Source organism: Pseudorasbora parva, chromosome 11 (assembly GCF_024679245.1).
Source record: "Pseudorasbora parva isolate DD20220531a chromosome 11, ASM2467924v1, whole genome shotgun sequence".
Lineage (NCBI taxonomy): Eukaryota > Metazoa > Chordata > Actinopteri > Cypriniformes > Gobionidae > Pseudorasbora > Pseudorasbora parva.
Window position 1 is genome coordinate 6,721,496 of NC_090182.1, and position 16,255 is coordinate 6,737,750.

At 41.6% G+C, this 16,255-nt stretch overlaps 1 protein-coding gene across 1 annotated transcript in view; it reads right to left on the reverse strand.

Annotated features, from left to right (window-relative positions):
• The window catches only part of nexmifb (neurite extension and migration factor b), a 103,466-nt gene extending 92,567 nt beyond the window's left edge, over positions 1-10,899 (reverse strand). Inside the window, exon 1 of the mRNA XM_067456893.1 lies at positions 10,485-10,899. The gene's annotated coding sequence lies outside the window, so the exon portion shown is untranslated. The remainder of the gene's footprint in view (positions 1-10,484) is intronic.
• Positions 10,900-16,255: the final 5,356 nt, after the last annotated feature.

The window sequence follows — 16,255 nt, forward strand, 5'->3', positions numbered from 1 at the left end:
CGGTGCTATTTTACATTTGATTATTAATTTTCTCCAGCTGAAAGTTACTGGTAGACTTACCTAAAAACCATGAAATAAAATGTTTATTTTATTATGTTTGGTCTAATGTATTTGTGCTATTGCTCATAATTGTATTATTTGCTCTTATTTATTACTGAAAATAAACAATTGGATTTTAAAGAATTTTAAGGGAATATAGATAGCTCTATAGTTGGAATTGGATATCAAACTATAAATTGGATATATAGCTTGAATTGAATTTATGTGGATGTACTGATGTGAATTAATGTGAGAGTAAACGCTGTGAGATGCAAGAGCTCAGGTGCTCCTGCTTCCACTCATCATCCTTGAGATGTTTGCTTGATTGTCCACCTGTGGTATATTCCATTGATTGGACAGTATTTGGAAAGGCACACACCTGTCTATATAAGGTCCCACAGGTAACAGTGTATGTCATAGCACAAACCAAGTCAAGGAATTGTCTGTAGACCTCTGAGACATGATTGTATCAAGGCGCAGATCTGGGGAAGAGAATAGAAAAATGTCTGCTGTATTGAAGGTCCCAATGAGCACAGTGGTCTCCATTATCCGCAAATGGAAGAAGTTTGAAACCACCAGGACTTTTCCTAGAGCTGCCGCCCAGTCAAACTGAGAGATCGGGGGAGAAGGGCTTTAGTCACAGAAGTGAGCAAGAACCCGATGGTCTCTGACAGAGCTCCAGCATTTCTCTATGGAGGAAAACCTTCCAGAAGAACAACCATCTCTGGTGCTCTCCACCAATCAGGCCTGTATGGTAGAGTGGCCAGACGGAGGCCATCCCTCAATAACACGCATGACAGTCCGCCTAAAGTTCGCCAAAAGGCAGCTGAAGGACTCTAAGACCATGAGAAAAAAAATACTCTGGTCTGATGAAACAAAGATTGAACTCTTTGGCCTGAATGGTAGGCATCATGTCTAGAGGATACCAGGCACCGCTCATTACCTGGCCAATAAAATCCTATCAGTGCAGCATGGTGGTGGCAGCATAATGCTGTGGGGATTTTTTTCAGGGGCAGGTACTGGGAGACTAGTCAGGAGACTAGTCAGGAAAAGATGAATTCAGCAATGTACAAAGACATTCTTGATGAAAACCTGCTCCAGAGAGCTCTGGACCTCAGATTGGGGCGAAGGTTCATCTTCCAGGACAATGACCCTAAGCACACAGCCAAGATAATGAAAGAGTTACTATGGGACAACTCTGTGAATGTCCTTTAGTGGCCCATCCAGAGCCCAGACTTGAACACGATTGAACATCTCTGGAGAGATCTGAAAATGGCTGTGCACTGATGCTCCCAATCTAGCCTGATGGAGCTTGAGAGGTCCTGCAAAGAAGAATGGGAGAAACTGCCCAAAAATAGGTGTGCCAAGGTTGAGCATCACACTTAAAAAGACTTGAGGCTGTAATTGGTGCCAAAAGTGCTTCAACAAAGTATTGAGCAAAGGCTGTGAATTGTACAGTATAACTATTATTTGGTTAGCAATGAATTAATATATTACCCTCAGAACATGTATAAGCCCAAAATCTTCCGAATTGAGGATATGTACAGGACATCAAGAATGTGCTCTGGAGGAGTTAGTCAAATTTATAACAGTTAGGATAAGGAAACAAAAAATAAATTGTCTTCCTAGCTAAACATCAGTTTGTGAAACTGCACAGCAGTCATTGAACTTTTATTTGGTGGACTGTTTTTATCTCTACAAAAATGCAATTATAATATTTCGTGTGGAGAAGACCATTCACTTTGTGATTTTGCCTCCTGCTTCGATGAAATCAACCGCTGCACCTGCAGTCATCTTTATGTGAATCACCGCACTGTTGACAACTGTCTGAGTCGCACATGGCTGGAATATGATTTCATCAAAGAGCTCTTGACCACAGCCACTACAACCCAGCAATTTACATGTAGCGTAAAACCACCACAGCATTCACAATGGAAAAAAATCCCCGCTACATCAAGAGCTACTTCAGCCGAACAGCTCTGCTTATTCAGATGTGTGCTTCCACACAAAATTATCATTTCATGCAGAAAGATGTGTGTTTTCTGTTCAGTGCAGTACAGTTAAACCACAAAGAGTCTATGTGCATCACATTTTAATATGGTTTTAAATGTGAGAGAAACAAAGACGTGTACATTAGCACGTGTCAAGAATGTGTTGTGTGCCATAAAGAGAAAGCTTACACTGTAACAGCATGGGGAACTGCACCAAAAGTCAAGCATGAATGAAAATACTACTAGAACATGGATAACATGGCTAAGCTGACTTGAAACCCACCTAGGTTACCCTAAAATGTGGTTTAGCCAAACAGATTATGTTTTGAGACCATGATGTGCAAAGTTGTGGTTAAGATAGACTGCTCACGATCCCTAAAAATGCCATATACATTGACCGCTCATTTTATTTTAAACCATGACGCAAAATAATGTCCTTTAGGCAGGCAGCTCACTAGACTTTATGATCTAGACAAAATGCTGTCTATGTTGGCAGCTAACAATGCAGTCTAGGTGGGCAGCTTACTAGGTTTTGAGACTGTGATCCACTTTACATTGGCAACTGACAGGATATTTTATACTAAAATGCCCATAAATGCTGTCTAGACAACTCACTAGGTTTTCAGACCACGGTGGCCTAAAATACTGTCCAATTAGGCAGCTCTACTCACTTACACTGCAACGCCATAAGAAAAGCATGGCTAATGCTCAAAACTATTAGGAGCATCTCAGCAGAGTGCAGTGGTGCATTAGTTTTCAGTGGCATTGTTTCTGTACTTTTCCCCATTCAGTTTTCCCATAAGGATTTTAATGAAAGTCTTTTTTTAAAGCATTATAAGCCACGGATCAACCAAATCAGCTACAAGGTTTTGATTTACAGCAAAAAAGTTATTGAAAATCAGACATAAAGAAAAAGGTACAAGACTGTGAACTTAACAGCTTTAATGAGTAGAACTGCAATTCAATTTACATTTTAATTTTATATATATATATATATATATATATATATATATATATATATATATATATATATATATATATATATATATATATATATATATATACAAGTGTAGAGTTCTGAGAACATATTTTAACACCTTAAGTGTTTATATTCTCTAACTTTTTGAGTAAAATCATACAAATTTTATGCAAGACACCAGGCGTTTTGATCTGGTAACACAAAAACTACCCAAACACTGGGTTGTTACGTCTGACCCAGGAACTTGTAACACAAAAACTACCCAAACGCTGGGTTGTAACGTCTGACCCAGGATCAGGGCAACACAAAAACTACCCAAACACTGGGTTGTAACGTCTGACCCAGGATCTGTGTAACACAAAAACTACCCAAACACTGGGTTGTTACGTCTGACCCAGGATCTGCGTTACACAAAAACTACCCAAACACTGGGTTGTTACGTCTGACCCAGGATCTGGTAACACAAAAACTACCCAAACACTGGGTTGTTACGTCTGACCCAGGATCTGAGTAACACAAAAACTACCCAAACACTGGGTTGTTACGTCTGACCCAGGATCTGAGTGACACAAAAACTACCCAAACACTGGGTTGTTACGTCTGACCCAGGATCTGAGTGACACAAAAACTACCCAAACACTGGGTTGTTACTTCTGACCCAGGATCTGGTAACACAAAAACTACCCAAACACTGGGTTGTTACGTCTGACCCAGGATCTGGTAACACAAAAACTACCCAAACACTGGGTTGTAACGTCTGACCCAGGATCTGGTAACCCAAAAACTACCCAAACACTGGGTTGTTACGTCTGACCCAGGATCTGGTAACACAAAAACTACCCAAACACTGGGTTGTAATGTCTGACCCAGGATCTGGTAACACAAAAACTACCCAAACACTGGGTTGTCACGTCTGACACAGGATCCGAATAACACAAAACTACCCAAACACTGGGTTGTTACGTCTGACCCAGGATCTGAGTTACACAAAAACTACCCAAACACTGGGTTGTTACGTCTGACCCAGGATCTGGTAACACAAAAACTACCCAAACACTGGGTTGTTATGTCTGACCCAGGATCTGAGTAACACAAAAACTACCCAAACACTGGGTTGTAACGTCTGACCCAGGATCTGGTAACACAAAAACTACCCAAACACTGGGTTGTAACGTCTGACCCAGGATTTGAGTAACACAAAAACTACCCAAACACTGGGTTGTTACGTCTGACCCAGGATCTGGTAACACAAAAACTACCCAAACACTGGGTTGTTACGTCTGACCCAGGATCTGAGTAACACAAAAACTACCCAAACACTGGGTTGTTACGTCTGACCAAGGACTTGGGTAACACAAAAACTACCCAAACACTGGGTTGTAACGTCTGACCCAGGATTTGAGTAACACAAAAACTACCCAAACACTGGGTTGTTACGTCTGACCCAGGATCTGAGTGACACAAAAACTACCCAAACACTGGGTTGTTACTTCTGACCCAGGATCTGGTAACACAAAAACTACCCAAACACTGGGTTGTTACGTCTGACCCAGGATCTGGTAACACAAAAACTACCCAAACACTGGGTTGTAACGTCTGACCCAGGATCTGGTAACCCAAAAACTACCCAAACACTGGGTTGTTACGTCTGACCCAGGATCTGGTAACACAAAAACTACCCAAACACTGGGTTGTAACGTCTGACCCAGGATCTGGTAACACAAAAACTACCCAAACACTGGGTTGTCACGTCTGACACAGGATCCGAATAACACAAAACTACCCAAACACTGGGTTGTTACGTCTGACCCAGGATCTGAGTTACACAAAAACTACCCAAACACTGGGTTGTTACGTCTGACCCAGGATCTGGTAACACAAAAACTACCCAAACACTGGGTTGTTACGTCTGACCCAGGATCTGAGTAACACAAAAACTACCCAAACACTGGGTTGTAACGTCTGACCCAGGATCTGGTAACACAAAAACTACCCAAACACTGGGTTGTTACGTCTGACCCAGGATCTGGTAACACAAAAACTACCCAAACACTGGGTTGTAACGTCTGACCCAGGATCTGGTAACACAAAAACTACCCAAACACTGGGTTGTAACGTCTGACCCAGGATTTGAGTAACACAAAAACTACCCAAACACTGGGTTGTTACGTCTGACCCAGGATCTGGTAACACAAAAACTACCCAAACACTGGGTTGTTACGTCTGACCCAGGATCTGAGTAACACAAAAACTACCCAAACACTGGGTTGTAACGTCTGACCCAGGATCTGGTAACACAAAACTACCCAAACACTGGGTTGTTACGTCTGACCCAGGATCTGGGTAACACAAAAACTACCCCACTGAAAAAGATAACCCCAAAAATGACCCAAAATGCTCAACCCAGGTTTTGGTTAGAAAAAAATAAGATATTTAGAGTGTAATTATTAAACCCCACAGGAAAATCTTGAAGAAACCAGCAGCGAAATAGACTCCCAGGTTCAAATCATTTGCAGTGCATCATGAGAGAGAAAATGTCCTCTTTTGGTGCGAATTCTGCTGTTTAACACGATTATTTTAAAATTAAGTTGAAATTACGTGAACAGATGGCTTTATCAAAAGAATTTAGCATTGATTAACAACTTCTGAACTCACAATAGGTCTGTCTTTTAAAGGTTTTGTAATGTTAAGGTTAATGTTTGTTTTTTTTTACTTCCGGAGCCCGAACGTTGCACTTTACTGTCAGTTAGAGAACAATGTCAAATCAAAAAAGAAACTTTTTTAACAGGCCAAGCATTCATTATTATTGCTATCTCTGTGATTTGATTGGCTGAGCTGAAACGCTAGCCTGGCTCTTGAACTTTAGCCTCGGGTGAGCCGGCAGGAGAGTGTCTTGTGTTATCGGTGTGTGGAGATCTGCCGTTGAGACCTGTGCACTGACTCTGTCCCTCAGGAGCAGCCTGAGCTCTCTCCCCCTCTGGCCATGAAAAGCAATCAAGGAGCAGAACAATCTCCCATGGACCTCACCTCGCAGTTTAATTACAGCGCCGTCTCACCGCAGCAGCCTGCCTCACTGAGCTTATCCACGCTCCAAGAGAAAGACATGCTGCAATATGACTCAAACACAGAAAATCGCAGTCGTTGAAAATGAAACATGTAGTGTTAGGATGGTAGTTTGATGGAAGGATTGGTGGACCGATTTGCTAATGATTCTAATACTAGCGAGCAGTGTGACTGAAGGCTGGTTTATATATAGTAGGGCTGTCAATAGAGAACAATTTTTAATCGCACACTAATCGTGAAATTAAGCAATCATCATTTATCTTGTTTAACGCATTTATTTTGTCATAATTTGCTATTTCTAGCAAAGTAAACCATCAGATTGAAGGATGATTCTCACAAAACTGTCTTTTCTGCAAGTTTTTTTCAAGGTAAATTTAGGTGTCTTCCCAAAAAAAAGGTAACCTGGAGACTCCAAAAGGACATCAAATAACCAAATGATATAAGTCACCTTTATTTATATAGCGCTTTTACAGGTTGTTTCAAAGCAGCTCTACAGTGATAATAGGAAATTAACGCAACAGAGATTGTTTTGGCTGTATAGCAGCTCAAGTCCAGCTTAAGTACGCTTTTAATTGATTCTTTTCCGTTGTAAAAATCCTTAGTTATTAACTTAGGGGCCGCTTACACAACAGCAGAAAAACAGAAAACTTTTAATGAAGTCTGGTCGTTCATTTACATGACAACTGCGTTTTGTCTGAGAACACAAACTTTGAAATACGTTTGAAAATGCACGTTTTTTACAAAACAATACTGTTATTATCTCTGTGTAAACTTCAAAAATGTGAATCTGTGAAAACGGTGATGGCATATTAAATGGACTGCATTTTGGTAAATGGACTGCATTTATATAGCGCTTTTATCCAAAGCGCTTTACATTTTGCCTCACATTCACCCATTCACTTCCTCATTCACACACCGACGGCGATGTCAGCCATGTAAGGCGCCATCCAGCTCGTCGGGAGCAGCTGGGGTTAGGTGTCTTGCTCATGGACACTTCGACACTTGGTCAGGTGGAACCTGGGATTGAACCACCAACCTTCTGGTTTGTAGACAACCTACATGAACCACTGAGCCACTGCCGCCCCGGCGATATTATGTGTGTATAGGCAAGCAGATTTTAATGTGTATGTGCGTGGGCACGTAACTTAACTGTACTAAAGCATAAAAATACCACAATATTTTTGCATATTTTTTTGTTTCTGTCCGCACGTTGCCAGTTTACCCAATAGTATTTCAACAGCTTTGGTTGCCAGTTTGCGGAAAACACAGCGTATTGCTGACATGGAAGCCAGTGAACAAACTGGGTCAGAGATTGCAGATTCTACCAGACCTAAAAAGCCATGGCACATTGGTTGCATGCGATTTGACTTTTTTAACTTTAGTTAGTGTGTAATGTTGCTGCTTGAGCATAAACAGTATCTGCAAAGTGACAGCGCTGAAAGTTCAATGCAAACGGAGATATTGTCTTTTAAAGTTATGGCAGTTTATTGCCTACAAAAACGGCCGGTTTGGACTACAACGAGCTTCTTCCTGGGTTGGTGACATCATAAACCCTCGCTAGTCTCCGCAGATGAGACTTCTACCCGTAATGGGAAGGGGCGTGGCCTATCCGGCAACCTGTGCTTGGCACTTCAGCCAATAAAAATACAGGAAACTACATTTGGCCATCTGACCAATCTAAGACCATTGTGTTTTTCGGAGGGATGGGCTTCATAGAAGCAGGAAGCAAACGAGCCGTTCAAAGGACAGTGGAGACAGCGGTGTGAAATAAAGGGAGAATATAAGAAAAATACGGCGTTTCAAAAAAAAAAAAGTATTAAGACATGTTATACTGCGTCCCATAAACACAACCAAGCCAAGAAAAAAAAAAAACACAAAACCACCCCTTTAACACTCATCAACTAGTCTGAGGAGGAGGGGGCAGGGCAAACTATATTTAGCTGTGATTCTTACATACTGCTATTTTAAAGGGTGGAGATAGCATTTCATGAAATGCATGCTATTTCTTGCATTTTGACTTATTTACACTGTTAAAGCATTGGATTCTCGTGCTAAACATGGCCAACATTTCAAAAAATTTTTTGGTTATTTCTGTGCCAAATACACTCCTTCAGGACTCAAAGGATTTTTTCCGAGTATGGCCCTGTATGACATCATAAAGGGTTGAATTCCTTGTAATTACCAACCAGAGCGAGAACAAGAGCGCACCCATCAAAGAGCTTTGTTTGGTTTACACGCTGCCATTTAGTTTTTTTTAGACCACGAAAACAAAAATGTCAATAAAGAAGTGTGTTCTGGTTGTGAAGGAAACATTACCTTGCTCAGCTTCCCAAAGAACCCAGCATTAAGGAAACAGTGGATTAAGTTTGTTTTTCCGGGGCATGAAAACTGAAAGCTGAAACTGCATCAAATGTCTGTTTTGTTGGCAAACTGCGCTTAAGTGCATATAATGTGTGAACAATGCGAGCATATAGTGAATCAAAAGTTAGCCAGGGAAAGATTCTTTAACTCCACCCACTGCACTCCTCCACGAAAACGGCTGTTTTCTGAAAGAATCTCTGTCTTTTATAAATATGATAAAACTAAAGACTCAAAGAAGATATCAATGATGCAATACTACTCTGTAGGCACTCAAGATTAACACAAGACTGGCAGAACCTGTGTGTGTTATGACCCCTTTAAGGTTTTTGAATTAATTTTATGCTTTAACGTTGACAACCCTAATATATTTTGCACAATATTTATGCCAAATTCCATTTAAAATACTGAAAATTAGAAATCACATTTATTAGACGACCCTATTGGTGCAATGATCAGTTAATCGAGCACAAATACCAGCTAATGCTGATAATCTCAAAACGACTGAATAACAGCCGATTAATCTGCCTGGGCTTTAACTTAGTCTCACTAATTGAAACATACTCAAGTTTCCTGTGAATCATCAAGGTATGTTCTCTTCTCACTACATAATCACTTAGCAAACTGTTGTTGTAATGTGGCTAATAAGGGATTTTTCCCACTGCAGTAGCTTAGTAATAAAGAAGCTTTTAGAAATCCTTTAGGCCAAGGTCTTTCAATTAAACGAACACAAACAGTACGCTCACAACGACGACGCTAGCAGTCCAAGACAAATCAATGCAAGTGAGCCGTTTTATAAAGACATGCATGAAAAAACATCATAAAGAGTGGAATTAAAGGAAAGCTGTAAAATGAAGGGTAACACAACATGTAGAAACCAGAACTGGAATGCCATTACATCAAAAAAATATTCAGATTAAATACAAGTTAAATGATGCCATCTGGTCACCTCGAAAACATTCATCCTTATAGCCATCATCTCAGAGGGCATTGTTGTGATGACCATAGGGAAGAAAACCAGCAGACGGTATGACTAAACGCTGGAGAAAAAAAGAAGGAAAGAAACACACTAGCCCATTGATAGACTTGTGACTCAGTGAGTGAGCGGCACAGATTGGACTAACATAGTGCTCAAAACTGCCAATGTATTCAATCAGAATGCGATTCAGTTCTTTTACATGACTACAAACAAACACATCCGTCACCAGATTTGAGGCCCTCCGTATAACTCTTCAAATGGATCGAGCATCTTTGACACATCCATCCGGATATCTCAGGCAGAAACTGGACGCAGGCATTGATGGTCAGGAGCGGTCAGGAGGTTTTGAGACTATAATGTCTGGGTCAGTCATGAATTTGTTCTTGAAACCCAAAGATCTTGAGGTTGACGAGACAAGCACAGCATTTGTAATAATGACAATAGTTTAATAAACTATTATGCATCTCAAAGGGACATTCGGAAATTAGCTCATATTTGTTTTGTTTGATCTATACTTTTTGGCACAAGAAATTAAGTTGTCTTTGTGTTGCAAAACCAACCTACCTAAACAGCATCATTTAAAACTGTGCCTATTCTGGGGAAAGCACGCCGTGCAAGTCAGCAGTCCACTTATGATGCCAAAATGCTGTCTAGATAGGTGACTCCTAATATCAAACCTTTGATATAGGAAACCATATGTCCAAAACCAACAACGATTTCAAGGTAGGCTGCAGTTCTTTGACACCATATGATGTCCACCCCCAATAAAATATCCATGCAGGCAGCTCTAGAGATCTTGATCTTCCAAAACGCTGTCAATGTAGGTTTTCAGATGGTGCCCTAACATGCTGTCTATGGCAGCGCACTAGGTTTTACGACACATTCCCAAAAATGCTCGGTTTCGAGACAAGTGTCAGAAGTGAGCAGGGATTCATGTACCCAAAAGTAACACAATGAACACCTCCTCATCATATTTCATAATTCCAGTGTGCACTGTGTAAGAACAGTCCTGCAATGCATGCATATTGACAAAGTGATGCGTTTTCATCCGTATTTCATGCGGAACAGCACTTACCCATTCTTTATGCAGGCAGATAGTGTTGATTTCTGAACGCCGAGTGCTTTTCACCACAAAACAGCTCATGTGTTGAAATAATTTCCTGTAATCAGAGGCACTTGTGCATGTTATCGCGCATCCCGGGCCTCCAGTCAGAGCGCAGGTGGACGCGCCTCCCGTCAGTGATGGAGAACAGCCCGCTGGTTCTCTCTCCTCTATCGCTCCATCTCTAACGGACAGCAGGACCGCGTCTTAAAATCTCCGCTGAAGACCATTCATCAGCTCCAGCGTGTCTCCATCGGCAAATCAGCCGCGGGATGCTGCCATTGTTCAGGCTGCTGGGTCTCGGTGTGATGGGCGCAGTCTCGTAAGCGCGCTCGCTCGGTGACTCGCTGCTCCCCTCGCGCGTCTCTCCGGCTCGTGAGAGTGGTGCGCGCGCCCTCGGAGCTCAGAGGCTCGTGACGTGTGCGTGAAGGGGAGGTGCTACAGGTGAAAAGGCCACAAAGTTTTGTTTTTCCTTTTGGAAAAATGTAACGTTACCGTAAAGGCAATACATAAACATAAACATACTTCTGAATACATGCAGATGACGCATCTTCTGATTAGATATGCAATTAATAACGTAAATGTTTTATTGGGATGATCCTAATGAAAATAACTTTCCAAAATCTAATTCTATACTACTTGGCAGAACACGTGTTAATTGCAAATATTACAATATTGAAACCGTGTGAAATTAATTACTCTTATAGGTGCACTTTGTAAAAATAAGTTCAGTATTTATTTTGTTCAGTCGGGCTCTTACAATTTCCCAAATTCTTCCAACTATTTGTAAATTGTGAGAAAATTGCTATTTTAACCAAGAAAGGAGGGAGTCGCCTGTTAATTGCGTCATATCTGCGTTACCCTCAGTTAATTTACTCTTAGCACACTCAGATGTATCTAATATGATAAACAGAGCTGCCTTACCTCATACTCATGACCTGTGTCCCGTCATAATAAAAGTCCCGCGACCCGTGTGTTGTGTGACAATGGCTCCAGCGGCCTTGCTCAGCTCCTCAACACTCGATACTGCTCTGCTTCTTACATTAATGTTAATAATCACATCCATGAACATGATTTCTATCCCGATTCTTTCCCACTGGTTGTGAGGTGAAGACCACATGTCCCAACATTCTGCGCTCAAACTTGTTGACATGATTTCCACTGAAAGACAGGGCAGGACAAATCGAACAGCTCCTCCCCTTTTTTTAAATGGCCAATAGTGTTTTGTTTATATCACAGTCAGTCAGTTCGTCGGTTTTCAAACCGTATTGTCTAATTCGCTAATAAACAAAATTCAAGTTTGCATATACTCAATAAATTCATGACGTTACTACACAGGCCCACACAGAGAAGGCTGGCATTGGTGCTGACGTCGCCAACGAGCATGCACTTTTAGCCAATCAACAAACAGCAGGTAGACTTCACGACTGACGGCAGATTTTTAGCGCAATAATTTGTAGCTGTATTTCAAACGATTGATATGCCAAAGTGGCATAAATATACAGTTGTACAGTAAATAGTGGGAGAGTGACCCTACACCTGTGGTGGGAGATGACTTGAAGCCTCTTTATATAGCTAACTCTGAGAGCACAGATAACAAAGTTAGGACATTGTTGTTATTTTTCGTTGTCAGATTATTGTACTGCATCTGTATGTATCAATGAATGACACATACTGGCTGTGGTGTATGCATTGTGCAAAATGCCCACTCATTACGTTGCTTATATTAGGCACTTTTTGCACTTTTGTTGAAATATTCTTACTGTGGACATGATGCATGCGTTTTTCCCGAGGGTTAAAGTCATTGGTTAATTTCGCGATTGCTGTTTTGACAGTTTCCACCTGGACATTTTAGTCATATTTGCTAATTCCCTTTAATTTATTTGCCCTGTTTTGATCCCTTTTCCTGGGAAATTGAATTAGTTTTATGTTATTTTGGCAACCTTTATTGACAGGGCAATAAAATGATATCACATTATTTTGGCAGCTAAATTGTGGGGCGTTTTTTCTTGTAGTGGGCGGGTTTTATTAAGGTTTTGGGCTGGAATTTGTCGACTTAATCTGGCAACACTGCTGCTGAGCTCAGTAAAGCTGCAGTTTTCTCTTAATCTCTAACCGTTTCTCCTAATATCCTCAATATCACTTTAAAATACAGCACTCTGTGCAGAATTCAAATGGGTACGATATGTTTTCTGGTCTGCGCCGACGTGCGCATAAGATCCGCTCTGTGCTATCTATTGTGTCTCTGGACCAATCTGTGGTGTTGAGCAAAGCAGCATATTTGAGGGAATTGTTCAAAGCTGCGCTTTGTGTAAGCGTTGCCCTCCTGCCGTCTCCTTTTCCATTGTGTGATTCCCAGCCTACGTAGAGACATTATCCTGGTAAACAGTGAAATATAGTCCTCATTAAGCTCTGATCTCTGGAAGCAGCACACACACATCACTGTAGACATGGACATCTGTCGATGCTAAGGTTCATTTGGCCTTCCATCACAAACCAGCACAACTAACAAATGCTTCTACTTCAGCTTGGTGTGTGACACGCTGCCAAATATTCTATAAGAAATGGCGAGGACATTGTTCTTCATCACAGTCACAAAAATGAATAAGAATCAACCCAACCAATTTAGAAATGTCCATTTTCTTTGTACAATCAGAAAATTAGACTAAAAGAAAAGCAAGATCCTGCAAAATGTCAACATTCTAAGGGATTTAATCACAGATTTGAGGAAGTTCGGAGTTGAGATGAGTTGATATACTGGGGATTGAATCACCTCTAGTCCCAGCCAACATGTGTATGGGCTATTCTTGGGGTACATGGGTACCAAGCTGGCATGGGCCCAAAATGGTCATTTTATCTGGGGATACTTGGGTAAGTGCCAAATTGGGGTCCTATTTGACATGCTCTGAGTGGGATTCGAATCGGGATCTCTGGCGTGGGAGGTGGGTGTGCTAACAAGGACATGCTGTCTAGGTCAGTCATTAATTGTCAGGCATGAGATTGTTCTTGAAACCGAAAGAATGTGAGGTTGACGAGACAGACAACGCATTTTCCATACTGTTACTGAATAATAACAATACGTTAATGAAATATTATGCATCTTGAAGGGACACACGCATAAAGTATTTTAGTACTCACAGTTTTTCTTTTGAAAATGACCTCAGATTTGTTTGTTTGATCTACACTTTTGAATGTTCCAACAGTCTGTGTCGAAAAACCAAATGAACTACCTACCTAGATAGCATCATTTAAAACTGTGCCTATGCTGGGGAAAACATGCTGTCTAAGTGAGCAGTCCACTTATGTGTCCATGATGCCCAAAAATGCTGTCTAGATAGGTAACTAAGACTCCCAAAAAAGGCCAATGTCCAATGGCATGTCCAAAAATGATTTTAAGGTAGGCTGCTCACTGTTTTTGACACCATATGATGCCCCCCCCCACCCAAAAAAAAAAATGTTAATGTAGGCAGCTCTAGAGATTGTGATGTTACAAAATGCTGTCAATGTAGGTTTTCAGATGGTGCCCTAACATGCTGTCTACGGCAGCGCATTAGGTTTTACGATACATGCCGAGGCACGCTAACAAAGATGCTAAAGACCGCAGCCGCTACTGTGCCTCTTGAGAATGGGGGAGTGAGGGTTAAACGCACAGCTCCTACTGGCCTACGTCCATTAAACCTAAACCTCACTTTCATCTGGGTCATGGCACCAAATGTAACCGGTCCTGATCAACCATCTTCGAGCAGGATTCAAACCGGGGTCTCTCCGGCGTGGGAGGCGGTGCGCAAACAAGGCTTAATTCTGCAGCCCCCAGTGTCAGTTGCTAATGCAGCTCTTGAGACCAGGGGAGTGAGGATTACACGCACAGCTCTTATTGGCCTACGTCCATTACACCTAAACCTCACTTTCATCCGGGTCACGGCACCAAATGTAACCGGTCCTACTCGAAACCGCTCTGAGCGGGATTCAAAGCAGAGTCTCTCCGGCGTGGGAGGCGGGTGCGCTAACAAGGATGCTAAAGGCCGCTGCTAGTGTCAGTCGTTAGGTTTACACGCACAGCTCTTACTGGTCTACTTCTGTTAAACTCACCCTAAACCTCACTCTTATCCGGGTCACGGCACCAAATGTAACCGGTCCTACTCAAACTGCTCTGAGCGGAATTCAAACCGGAGTCTCTTCGGCGTGGGATGCAGGTGTGCTAACAAGAAAGCTAAAGAACACTGTCGCTAGTGTCAGTCGATAGGTTTACACGCACAGCTCTACCTGGTCTACTTCTGTCACATTCACCGTAAACCTCAATCTTATCCGGGTCACGGCACCAAATGTAATCTGTCTTATTCGACTTTCTCTGAGCGGGATTCAAACTAGAGTCTCTCCGGCGTGGGATGCGGGTGTGCTAACAAGGACAATAAAGACTGCAGCTGCTAGCACACCTCTTGAGGCCAGGGGAGTGAGGTTTACACGCATAGCTCTTACTGGTCTACATTACATGTGCAAACCCAGGTGGGCTTTCTATGCGTGTACAAGTTGGTTCCTTAAAGGAAAATTAGTGTATGGGCTCAAAATGCAGTATTAGTAGTCAATCTGTACATTTACCATCTCAGCGACAATTATACACATTTGCTGTAATTCTGCTTTATAGTTAAAATTTCTCTAATAAACCATAAGTGTATCACAGTCCGTTACATACATTTAATCATCTGCTGTGCCAGTCTTACTATCAACATTGGATCCAAAATGCCACGGTTGATGTCCACTGTCTATGATGCAGAAGTGTCAGTTGCTAATTTGCTTTGGTCTGAGTGCTGTCATGATGTGTCAGCTAATGTTAAATTTTGTGTGTCGTATATTTTGCAACCCGGCCTGTTGTCATCACATTCCGCTGAAATGCACACACCGATTGTGTTATGATGCAATTATTTGTAATGAGGATTTGCTCTTTATTACATGTTGTTTTATTGTGGTGATAACTCTCAAACTCACAGTGGTGATTGCTTGTTGCATTCTTGTCTGTACAATAGAAGAGGACACGGTAAGCTAGGATGATTTTAGGCTGTTTGCCTTTTTCCGGATGAGAGAAGGGGTGAGAGGGTCAAGGTTCAAGAGCCACGGTTCGCTACTGATGCAGAATATCTCTGTTGTTCCAAATAAAATATTTATGAGAGAAGTTTTGCTTGCATATCATTGACCAGGTGAGAAATAACTGCTTATGAAATTTAAATAATTTAGCTGGTATTTTTTCAACATTATAATTGCAAATGAACATAAAATTAAGTGAGCAAAAATTGAGAGAAAATGTAGAGAGATTAAAAAATAAAATAAAAGGGCCCAATTTATTGTTGTTCAAATGTTCAAATAAATTTAAATGTACAATAAAAGCATATCAAGAACACAATTTTCATCTACCTCCATGTTATGTTTCCGACTTCAATGCGCAACGTCATAATGCCATCAGCCATATCACCCTGTCACCCAAGACTGGTTTCCCACTGAAGCGAAGCAGGGCTGAGCCGGGTCAGTAGCTGGATGGGAGACCAAATGGGAAAACTAGGCTGGTAGAGGTGTTAGTGAGGCCAGCAGGGGGCACTCACCCTGTGGTCTGTGTGGGTCCTAACGCCCCAGTATAGTGATGGGGACACTAAACTGTCAAAGAGCACCGTCCTTCAGATGAGACGTTAAACCGAGCTCCCGACTCAATGTGGTCGTTAAAAATCCCAGATTTGCCCATTGGCCTCTGTCCATCA